We start from the raw sequence: 11546 nt of genomic DNA, 5'->3' as shown, positions 1-11546 counted from the left end.
ATTTTCTAAGTTCTGTTTTTATTTTCTTTTTCAAGGTTTTAAGTTTTCACATTGGACGTCCTTCACTTCTTTGGTTAATTCCTAGGTATTTTATATTTTGAGGGGCTATTACAAATGGAGTTAATTTCCTAATTTCAGACACACTTTTCTCATTGTTGGCATACAGAAAAGCCATTGATTTTGGGGGGTTAATTTTATAACCTGCTACTTTGCCAAAGGTTTGAATCGCTTGAGTAATTTGGGAGTGGAGTCTACGGCATTCTTCAAATACAAGATCATGTTATCTGCAAAGAGGGAGAGTTTTATTTCTTCTTTCCCTATTCAGATCAACTTTATGTTTACATCTTGTCTTATTGCTGTAGCTAGACATTCTAATACCAGAATGAATAGAAGTGGAGAGAGTGGACATCCTTGTCTTGTTCCTCAGTAAAGAGAAAATGGCTTTAGTTTTTCACCATTAAGTATAAGGCTGGCTGTAGGTTTGTCATATATAGCCTTTACTGTATTGAGGAATGTTCCATGGATTCCTAATTTTTCCAAAATCTTCATCATAAAGGGGTCTTGGATCTTGTTGGACCTTTTTTCTGCATCTATTGAGATAACCATGTGGTTCTTATCCTTGCTCCTGTTGATGTGATGAATAATATTAATTGATTTCCGTATATTGAACCAGCTTTGCATCCCTGCAATGAATCCTGTTTGATCTCGGTGTATGATTTTTTGGATGAATTGTTGAAGTCGATTGGCCAAAATTTTGTTGAGAAGTTTTGCGTCAATGTTCATCAAAGAACTGGGTCTATAGTTCTCTTTCTTTGATGAGTCCCTGCCTGGTTTTGGGATGAGGGTTATGATGGCTTCATAGAATGTGTTCGGTAGTGAACTTTCTCTTTCAATATCATTGAAGATTTGGAGGAGTATTGGTGTGAGCTCTGCTTTGAAGGCCTTGTAGAGTTCTGCTGTAAAACTATCTGGTCCTGGACTTTTCTTAGCTGGCAAGTGTCTTATTGCTGTTTCTATTTCAATGCTTGATATGGGCCTGTTAAGCTGGTTTAACTCATCTTGGTTTAGTTTTGGCATGTCAATATTTGCCAGGAAAAGGTCCATTTCTGTCAAGTTCTCAAACTTATTAGCATAAAGTTTTGAGAAGTATTCCCTCATAATGTTCTGAATCTTGGATTTTTTCGTGGTGATGTTTCCATTCTCTTCTCTAAGTTTATTTATTAGGATGTGTTCTTTTCTTTTTTTGATAAGATTTGCTAAGATTTGTCAATTTTGTTAATTTTTTCGAAGAACCAACTCTTTCTGTTGTTCATTCTTTCTATAGTTTTTTTGGATTCTAATTCATTCAATTTTAATTATTTCTTTCCATCTACTGGATTGGGGTTTTCTTGCTGCTCTTTTTCAAGTAGGTTCAGATGGCTCATTAAATTGTTGGTTTCCGATCTCTCCAATTTGTTAATGTAGGAGCTCAGAGCTATAAACATGACTCTGAGTACTGCCTTTTCTGTTTCCCTGAGGAGCTGGTAAGTTATGTGCTCATTTATGTTGAATAGCATGAACATTTGAATTTCCTTTCTAATCTCTTCCTTGACCCACTCATGATTCAGCAGTGTGCTGTTCAGCCTCCATGTTTTATCAGACTTTCTTTGGTGGATTTTGGTTTTGAGTTCTAATTTTATTCCCTTGTGCTCCGCGAGAATGCAGGGTATAACGTCAATGTTTCTGAATTTGGACAAGTTTGCTTTGTTTCCTGAAATGTGGTCTATTTTAGAAAATGTTACATGAGGTGCTGAGAAAAACGTGTATTCTGATGCTGCTGGGTGAAATATTCGGTAGATGTCTGTTATATCTAGTTGATCTATGCAGTTGTATAGAACAGCTGTTTCTCTGTTGAGTTTTTGCCGAGTTGATCTATCTAGTGCGGAGATCGGTGTGTTAAAATCCCCAACAATTATTGTCTTTGGATCTATGTGTGATTTGTGGGAAAATAGTGTTTCTTGGATAAATTTGGGTGCTCCGTTGTTTGGCGAATATATATTTAGAATTGTAATATCCGCCTGAAGGAGAGATCCCTTAATTAGTATTTAGCCATCTTCTTTATCTCTTCTCACAAATTTTAATTTGAAGTTTATTTTATCTGATATTAGTATTGCAACTACCGTTTGTTTATGGCTGCTGTTTACTTGGTAGATTTTGTTCCAGCCTTTAACATTGAAAATGTGTTTGTTTTTATGGGCAAGATGTGACTCCTGAAGGCAGCAGATAGAAGGACCTTGTTTTTTAATCCAACTAGAAAGTCTATGCAAAATAATTGGAGAGTTAAGTCCGTTAATGTTAAGATACAGGACTGAGAGGCATTTGGGAGTTCCTGCCATGTTATCCACTTTCTTGGGGGTTGTGAAAACTGGGTGCCTCCTATGGTTTTGGATTCTCAGTTTGGGTGCAATTTCTTGATCTTTATTGTGTTCTTGTTGGTGTTCTATGTGTAGGACGTCTTTAAGAATCTTTTATAGGGCTGTTTTGGTGGAGATGTATTGTTTCAATTTTTCTTTGCTATGGAAGGCTTTTATTTGGCCTTAAATTATGAAGGAGAGTTTAGCTGGGTACAGAATTCTTGGTTGATAGTTGTTTGTTTTTAAGGCATGGCATACATCATTCCAGGCTCTTCTTGCGTTGATTGTCTCTGCTGAAAAATCTGAGGTGATTCGAATTGGTTTCCCTTTATAGGTGATTAATCTTTTCTCCTTGACAGCTTTAAGGATCTTTTCCTTGTTCTGAGTTGATCCTGTGTGGATTATAATGTGGCGGTGGGATGTCCTATTCTGTTCTGGTCTATTTGGGGTTCTAAAAGCTTCTTGTTCTTGAATAGGCCTATCTTTTTGCATTTTGGGGAAGTTCTCTGCTAGGATCCTGTTTAACAAATTTCCTAGACCATTAACTTCTTTTTCTAGGTGCTCCTCTACACCCATTATCCTTAGATTAGGTTTTCTGATGGTGTCTTCCAAGTGTTGGATAGATCTCTCATATTTCTTGGATTTCTCTTGGATGGTTGTAAGTTCTTTCTCTACAATGTCTAGGCTGTCTTCAGTACCCGAGATTCGATCATCTGCCTGGTTTAATCTGCTGTTGAGAATTTCTACTTTGTTTTTTATTTCTTTTCCTTCTAATTGGTCAGCTTTGATGGCTTCAAGTTCTTTGTTGAAGCTTTGCTTTAGATCTTGTATGAACTTCTTTACTTCCTTAATTTGGTGTTCAGTGTTTATTCTCAGATTGTTTATGGTTTCCTTGGACTCCCATTCCTTCTGTTGGGTTCCATTCAGCATTCCCTTTGTGGTCTCCCTGACTTTCTTCAGCTTTTTTTTAATGGATCCAATGAATGCCTTTAGTGATCTTTGTGTATTCTCATCCTGCTCTCTCAATTCCTGTATTACTCTTTGATTAACTTCCTCCCTTTCATGCCATTCTTGTAGTTCTCTTTGAGTGTTCTCAGCTGTCTCACACCATTCCTCCCTATCTCTTTGAGTATTCTTAAGCTGCTCATGCAAATCCTGTATCAGTTTTTGAGTAGCTTCCTCACACTTATGATATTCCTGTATAGACTTTAGGATTGCCTCCTCTCCTTCCCTATCACGCTCATACAGAGTCCTTTTTATGTTTTCAATCTTTTCATTTATCATGTTTGCCAGCAGTGTTTGTAGAGCTATTTGGGAAATCTCCTCTGGATTATTCATTATCTCTTCTGTCCCCTGATTATCATGAGTGTGAGTTGAGGTACCCGTACTTGCCATTTTTCTTGTGTTTCTCTGGCTAACTCTGCCCATTTGGGATGAAATTAACACCAGTTTTGTGCTAGAACACTCTCTTTAGGCAAGCATTAACCAAAGTCTGTATTTGCACAGTCAATAGTCTGCAGGTACATTTTAGTTCAACAGATACATCTATTCAACATCAAACAACTATATATTAATGGGCTACGAACTGCAAAGAAGAATTTGGTAAACTAGAAATTATTAGGTTTAGGAAGAGATGTGCGTAAAAAATAGTAGTAGAGTGATGTGGGAAGGCACAGGGAGAGTTAACTAAGTCCTAAACTCAAAGCAGGAAATAGGTTGGATAGGATGTAAGTAGAGAGAGAGAAAGAAAAGAAAAGAAAAGGAACAAAAAGAGACCAGAAAAAATAGTAAGGTAAAAATTAGATATATTTTACAGAATTGAAAACAAACTATTCAGAGAACAACATGAATATAATGAGAGAAGGGGAGGGATATAAAGGACATGTGAAAAACTTAAAAACAAAATACTTAAAATATTATAAAGCTATAAAGATGTCGTACTGCTATTAAGGAATTTAAGTCTAAGAGGTTTTGAATTGAGTAATAAATTTGTGGATTAAGTGAGTATACAATTGGGGATAAGGTCTAATAATCGAATACAGGTTTATCTGAGGATGTGCAGAGCAGCAATTAACTCACATAAAGAAGAACGAAAGAGAAGAAAAGGTGAAAAGGATAAAAATGTAAGAAAAAAGATCAGAAGGTCAGTAGAGCTAAACAAAAAACAAAACAAAACAAAAACAGAAACATAAAAAAGAAAGAAAAACGCACACACACTTATACCCCTAAAATAAAATTTTAAGAGGAAAAAAAATTACTAGAAAACAATTTTTTTCTAAAAAGGTAAAAATTAAAGATTAAAAAATTTTTTTAGAAAACAAAATTATAAAAGGTACAAAAAAAAAGTTCTTTGATTTTTTTGGGAGGGGTGGGAAAAATCCTGTGTCTCCCTTGTGTCCATAACCAGCCTCTTGTTGTAGTCTCTGGTCTGCTTGTGTTCCTGTGGCTTGGTTGGTTACTTAAGTCAGTTTCTTTGAACAGGCAGAAAAATGCTCTGTGATCCTCCTCCCAGGTTAGTTCAATGGGAGGGAGATCTGCTTTGAGTATCACAAAAGAGGAAGATGGCTTTTTTCTCGAGTTTGGAGATGCTGCGATGAGGCTAGGTTCTGGGTAGAGTTGAGGCCTTTCAGCAAACAGTAGCTTTTCCTGGGGGCTGGTTTGTGAGAAACTCACGGATCCCAGCCTGGAGCCACTCTCACGGTTTCTGTTTACTGAATTTCAATTGATTGTCGATGCTGCTAAAGGGAGGGGCAGCCTCTGGCTCTGATTATCCAGTGAAGAAAGCCACTCCTGGGGCTGGCGCCCAAGCTGGGTGACTTTTCCCTGGGTAGAGCTGAGTCTGGTAGGCCAAGTTAGGCTCTTGTGACCTGCTAGATGACTCTAGATTTATTCCAAGACCTGAGTTGGAGCTAGCAGCTCTGCCAAGCTTTGTCAGTATCCAAGATGGAGATCTCCATTACTGGGGGTGGTGGAGGACTGGCCTTCCCTCCTCTGCTCCCTGAGAAGGAGTGAGGACGTTAGGCTTATACTCACGCTGAGTCTTGGTTCCTGGGTCGTCTCTGGTCTGCGAACTGCAGGATGAAATTTCTTCTTGTTGGTTCTTCCTGGTGTTGAGTAGAATCTGCTCACCTGCCGGGTCTGGCTCCTTCGTCCCGGACTCTCTGTGATTCAGGTATGGTGGCTGCAGTTTCTGCCGCCACCCTTGGGATTTCTTTAGATGATGTACAGTCAGATGCCTTTTCTTGAGGATACGAAAGTGAGGGATACAATTTTAAGTGTGGGGTTAGAAATGCAGCTAAGTGATAAAGAGCTCGCTCAGCATGCATGAATACCAGGGTTTTAAACCTCAGTGACACATACTCAGAAAAAGCAGAAGCTGTGGTGTGGGTCAAGTGCCTAGCCTTGAGAATAAGAAGCTCAGAGACAGTACCAAGGTCCTAAGATCAAGCCCCAGGACTGTCAAAAACAATAGGCCAGATGCCAGTGCTCACACCTGGAATGCTAGCTTCTCAGGAGGCTGAGAGCTGAAGACCACTGTTCAAAGACAGCCTAGGCAAGGAAAGCCTATTAGACTCTTATATCCAGTGAACCACCAAAAAACCCATGTAGCGCTGTGGCTCAAGTGGTATAGTGTTCGCCTTGAGCTGATGGGTTCAGGGACAATGCCACACTTGAGTTCGAGACACACAATTGGAAAAAAGTGAGGCTTAATCAAAGAAATTTTCCTATTTGCTAATTACGAGAACATTCTTTGGAAAATGAACACTGATGGACACCAGAATAGAACTAGAGCTGCAGGCTCAAGTGTAGCAGATCCATATGCCCAGCCTCTCAGACTCTAGCATTGTAACCTTGTGTCCTACTGGGTTCTGAAAGGTCCAATGTTGAAAGGCTTAATATGTTCCTCAAACCCTTTGTGATAAGCAGTTGACTTGTATTGTCAATGTCATTGCAATTCTGAACCAAGCCGAACACCAGTAGCTCAGTCCCGTCACCCTAGCTCAGGAGACTGAGGTGCCAGGATCACAGGGTGAAGCCAGCGAGGGCAGAAAAGTCTATGACACTAAGATTTCCACTTATGAAAGGTCAGATGTTCAAGAGCTTCCTTAGTTTCCTTTGGTGATGAGAAGTACTTGTACTCTAAATGTTCTTAGAGTTCTTGAGCTATAGAAGCAGGAAAGAAACATTATTGACCTATCCTGGGTTCAAATGAAGTTCTCAGGACCCAAACCCTAGCTATGTTTGCAGGAAGAACTGCAGTGTAACACTGTAATTGAAGGCAGAAAACAGTTTCAAAGCCAAGCTAGATGAAGAGAGTAGGCCTACAGGATTAGGAGGCAGAATGTACACACTCATCATGGAAGGGAGCTGCAAAATCACTTCATTCATTCCAGGAACAGCCACCAATGGGGGGAAACCTGAAACAATTGTTAGAGTTAAACTAGGGTAAGGCTTTTCTCTGCCTCTTCAAACAATGACTAATTAACCTTCCTCCCTCAGGTGATGGGAACCTCAGCCTACCTTTAATTTACTAGTAGAGAGCCAGTTTAGTGGGTAAGAGGGGAGGAACAGAGTAGAAAAACACTGCTCTCTGGTCTTAAGGAGTGGGTTTTTCACTCTCCATCTGTCAGATTTGAAGGCCATTCTTCTATCTCTGCCAGTGCTTTCTCCTTCCTTCATTCTCCACGTCATTAATTCAAATCTCCAATCCCTAAGTTAGAACCTAGGTCTGCCTGTTTGACTCTGGGGCCGTTGGCTGCCTGAGAAGTGGAAAAGAGACCGTCTTCCTGCCCTGTGGTCGTGTGAAGGCGATGCTGGTGTCCTGGCACACTGCAGAAGGCCTCATGACTGGGAATTGTTCCCTTCTTTCCTCCTGACATCCAAGACCAGATTCATCTATCATCTTTCTATCTATCTATTGAATCTATCTATGGATCTATGTATTTGTGTATGTATGTATGTATGTATGTATGTATGTATGTATGTATGTATGTGCCTATATCTATCTATCTACCCACCTATCTAGATATCTCTTTGCCAGTTCTTGGGTTGAAATAAAAGCCAGGACATTAATCTCTAGCACTCTACTACTTGAGCCACAGCACCTATTCTGACTTTTTTTGTGTATGTGCTCCCAAGGAATCGTACCCAAGTCTTCTTGCATGCTAGGCAACCACTCTCTCAGTAATCCACATTCCCAGCGTCCTCATCTTTTCCTTAATGGTAGTTTTTACATAAGTATGCTCCCATTTTACGTCCCCAAGTTTAATTTTCTGAATACAGGTTACTTCTATGAAACCTGATCTTCTCTTCCCCTGTCTGATTTGTGACTATTCTTGCATTGGTCCCATAATAAAATGTAAATAAAGGCTGCTGAGAGCTTCAGGATGCATCATATAAGGACACATGCCTGGAACCCTGGAAGAGAAAAGCTATGGGCCTGAAATGAAGACAATGATGCGGTATGTGCAAGGAGTATATCTGAAAAATAATCCAGTAAATAAAAGGAGAAGAATTGCATATGGTCTGTTTGCACTCAGGGAGGTAATATACACACATAATTGCATCGGGCAGTGATACATAAACTTGGCCTTCTCTTTTTGAAATTTTTTTGTGACCATCCCAGGGCTTGAAATCAGGGCCCAATGTATTCCAGAGCTGTTTTTCACAAGGCTGAGGCTTTACCACCACCACAGATACACTTCCACCCATCTGGTCATTAATTGGACATAAGCGCCTCCCAGGCTTTCGTGCCTGATCTAGCCTCTGTCTCCTGCTCAGCTTTCTCTCTCAAAGCTGGAGCTCTACCCTCTGGGCCATTGCTCCACTTCTGGTTTTCTGGTGGTTTATTGGAGTTAAGAGTCTCACAGACTTCCTGCTCAGGCTGACTTTGAACGGCGATCTCCCAAGAGGCTTCAAGGTTCTTTCCTTAGGGATTCACCGAGTAGCCCCTCCACACAAGCCCTTAATCTAAATTTTAAGAGGCACTAGAGAAAAAGAGATACATGAAGATGCTTCTAGTGTGTTCTAGATACTTAAGGTTAGAGACACACAACACTCATAATTATTAGATCATTTTATAGGCAAAAGGTGCAATGTAGACAGTATGAGGATTGCTCCAGCTATCGGTCCTCTCATCCTGAGACAGTAAATTCACTGCAGCTCAATGCTAAGTGACAGGGCTATCATGTCCTGTGGACATTTGCTGCCAAATCCTGTGATACTCACTTCTCAATTTTGGCTTCAAACCTGTGACCAGAGAAGATGAGGAGAGAAAATCCTTCTCAGTGAAAGCAGCTATAAAGAATAATGTATAGTTAATTTATAAATTCAAGCCATTGGAATGACCCTGTTAAGAAGTCAGATTGTCTAGATTAAAAAATGAAGAAGAAAAGAAAGAAGGCAGCGGGCCGGGTGCCGGTGGCTCACGCCTGTAATCCTAGCTACTCAGGAGGCTGAGATCTGAGGATCGCGTGTCAAAGCCAGCCCGGGCAGGAGAGACCGTGAGACTCTGCTCTCCAATAAACCACCAGAAAACCGGAAGTGGCGCTGTAGCTCAAGTGGTAGAGCACTCGCCTTGAGCTGAAGAGCTGAGGGACAGCGCCCAGGCCCGAGTTCAAGCCCCACGGCCGACAAAAAAAAAAAAAAAAAAAGAAGGTGCCAGCGGCTTCTCACTTTAATACCAGCTCTTCAGCGGCTGAGATGTAGAGAATCTGAGTTTGAATCCAGCCAGCATAGGAAAGTCCATGACACTGTTATTTCTAAGATATCACAGAAAAACCCAGAGGTGGGGCTGTAATTCAAGGTTAATGCACTACCCTTGAGCCAAAGGAGCTCAGGGACAATGCTCGGCTCATAGTTCAACCTCGGACATGCCACCTCAAAAAGAGCCTGTACTTCCATGTGTTTGGGTATGTATGGATGTATTCCTATAGGTGAATTTCCAGAGTAGCTATGATGAACATCACCAAGCTAGGAAATTTTTATTCAAGAAAATGATTTCATAACAGAGACTGCTTTCATGTAAGTGCATGTTCCAGGGCTCCCTTCACTGTTCTCAGTGTAGCCTGAGGATTTCTCTGCATCCCAGGCCTGTTGAAAGAAGTCTCTCTCATTGTCTAGACAGGCAGACAAAAGCCTCACTCCTGTACAGCTGTGTAACAAACATCTCTATCCAGGTCAGATAGTGAGAATGATTTTGGGCGGGCTCTAAAAGTCAGGAGAAAAAGGTCTCTTTGTACCCAAAACTATCTCTCTCCCCAGTGCTCTGGTTTGACAGGAAGTCTTCATTTGTGCCACCTCCCGTGGCAGGCCAAGTTCTGTGCACTTATCCTGCCTTTGGAGACTATATTCCAGTATTTAGATACAGTGCTCAATATAATTCAGGATACGTTCTGGCAGACAACCAGGGCACTGAACCTCACGAAATGTTTCATTGAGGGCGATGATGGGCATATGATGCCTCTCTTAGGTTTCTAGAAGCTTGGAAAATCTAAGCACGTATCTGATATCACAAAGCTTCCTGTCATTTAGGGCTGGTGAATCTCATCAGGTTTTGAAACTTTTGACCTCTCCCAGTTGGTCCTGGGTGGCTAGGTTTGGGGGATGATCACAGGGCTGGGGTGCTGACCATGAGCTCAGTGAAGAAACCCACTGCTTTACCATTTTGTGTAACAGCATCACTTCTAGTCTGTGTGTGTGTGTGTGTGTGTGCTTGCACATGTGCTCTGGTTCAAATACGATTCCTGGAATTTGAATTCAGAACCTGAGCTCTGTACCTGAGCACTGTAACTAGTTTCTCTTGTACAAGGATAGCCCTCTTCCACCCCTCTTCCACTTGAGCCAGAGCCACTTCAGGCTTTTTTTTTTTTTTTTTAGTGATGTGGTCCTGAGAAATCAAACCCAGGGTTTTATATATGAAAAGAACTCTACTCCAAAGGCATATTCCCAGCCCTCTACTTCAGGTTTGTTAGTTTGTTTCTGTCTTTTTGTTGTTGTTGTAGGAGTTGAAGTCTGGGCCTGGGTGCTGTCTCTGAGCTCTTCAGCTCAATCTTATGCTCTACCATTTGAGCCAAAGCACCATTATAGTTTTTCTGGTGGTCCATCGTTGCTTAGTGTCTCAAGGACTTTCCTGCTCAGGCTAGCTTTGAACCATAATCCTCAGATCTCATCCTCCTGAGTAGCTAGTATGACATCCATGAGCGACAAGCACCCAGCTTCAACTTCAGGTTACTTAGTGGTGAATTGGAGATGATAGTCTCATGGGACCTTTTGTGTCTGAGATAGTTTGGAACCAAGATCCTCAGATCTCAGCTTCCTGAGCAGGCAGGATGACAACCTCAGCTATCGACCCCTAGGTGGCACTCTGCTGCAAGAGGGTCCTTGGCTCCACGTGGTGGAGTGCTAGCCCAAGTGGTAAGGGGCAGCACTCAGGCCCCTAGTTCAAGGTTCATGACTGAGAAAAAACAAAACAAAAAAATTGAAGAGACAACTCATTACTTTTCAGTAATACATAATTTTTCTCTGACATGGGGACATATCTGAGCCTCAATATTATTGTCTGCATAATCATCTCAGTTGTGGAGCTCTTACAAGGACCTGATGAAAGAATGCACCCTGTGAAGAACACAGCACATGGCACTCTTTGCATGACTCAGCACACAGCATCCTGTGAAAGACTCAGCACACAGCACCCAATGCAGGACTCAGCACACTGCACTTTGTGAAGGACTCAGCACATAGCACCATGTGCAGGACTCAGCACAGAGCACCTTATGAAGGACTCAGCACATAGCTCTATTCAACAAGCTGCCATTAGAATTAGGGTGCTCTCATCAGTATCACCATTCTTTGAGGAACATTTCACAAACCACACAAGTTCACATCTAATGGTTATTGGGGTGTTGTTTTTCTTGTTGGGGGGGTTAGCCATGGGGCTTGAACTCCAAGCATAGGGTACTGTTCTAATACCATTTGCTCAAGGTTAGACCTCTACCACTTCAAGCCATATTTCAAAGAGTCTAGCAGACTTCCTGCCAAGTTTTAAACACACCGAGTAGCCGGGATGTTGGTGGTAAGCCAGGGTAAACCAGGATGACAGGGCTAACCCATGGAGCTGGGTTGCAACAGTTTACATCTGGCCAAGTCAGGTTA

The sequence above is a fragment of the Dipodomys spectabilis genome, unplaced genomic scaffold (genome assembly GCF_019054845.1).
Source record: "Dipodomys spectabilis isolate Male_0828 unplaced genomic scaffold, ASM1905484v1 ptg000569l, whole genome shotgun sequence".
Classification (NCBI taxonomy): Eukaryota; Metazoa; Chordata; class Mammalia; order Rodentia; family Heteromyidae; genus Dipodomys; species Dipodomys spectabilis.
This window is presented reverse-complemented; position numbering follows the sequence as displayed.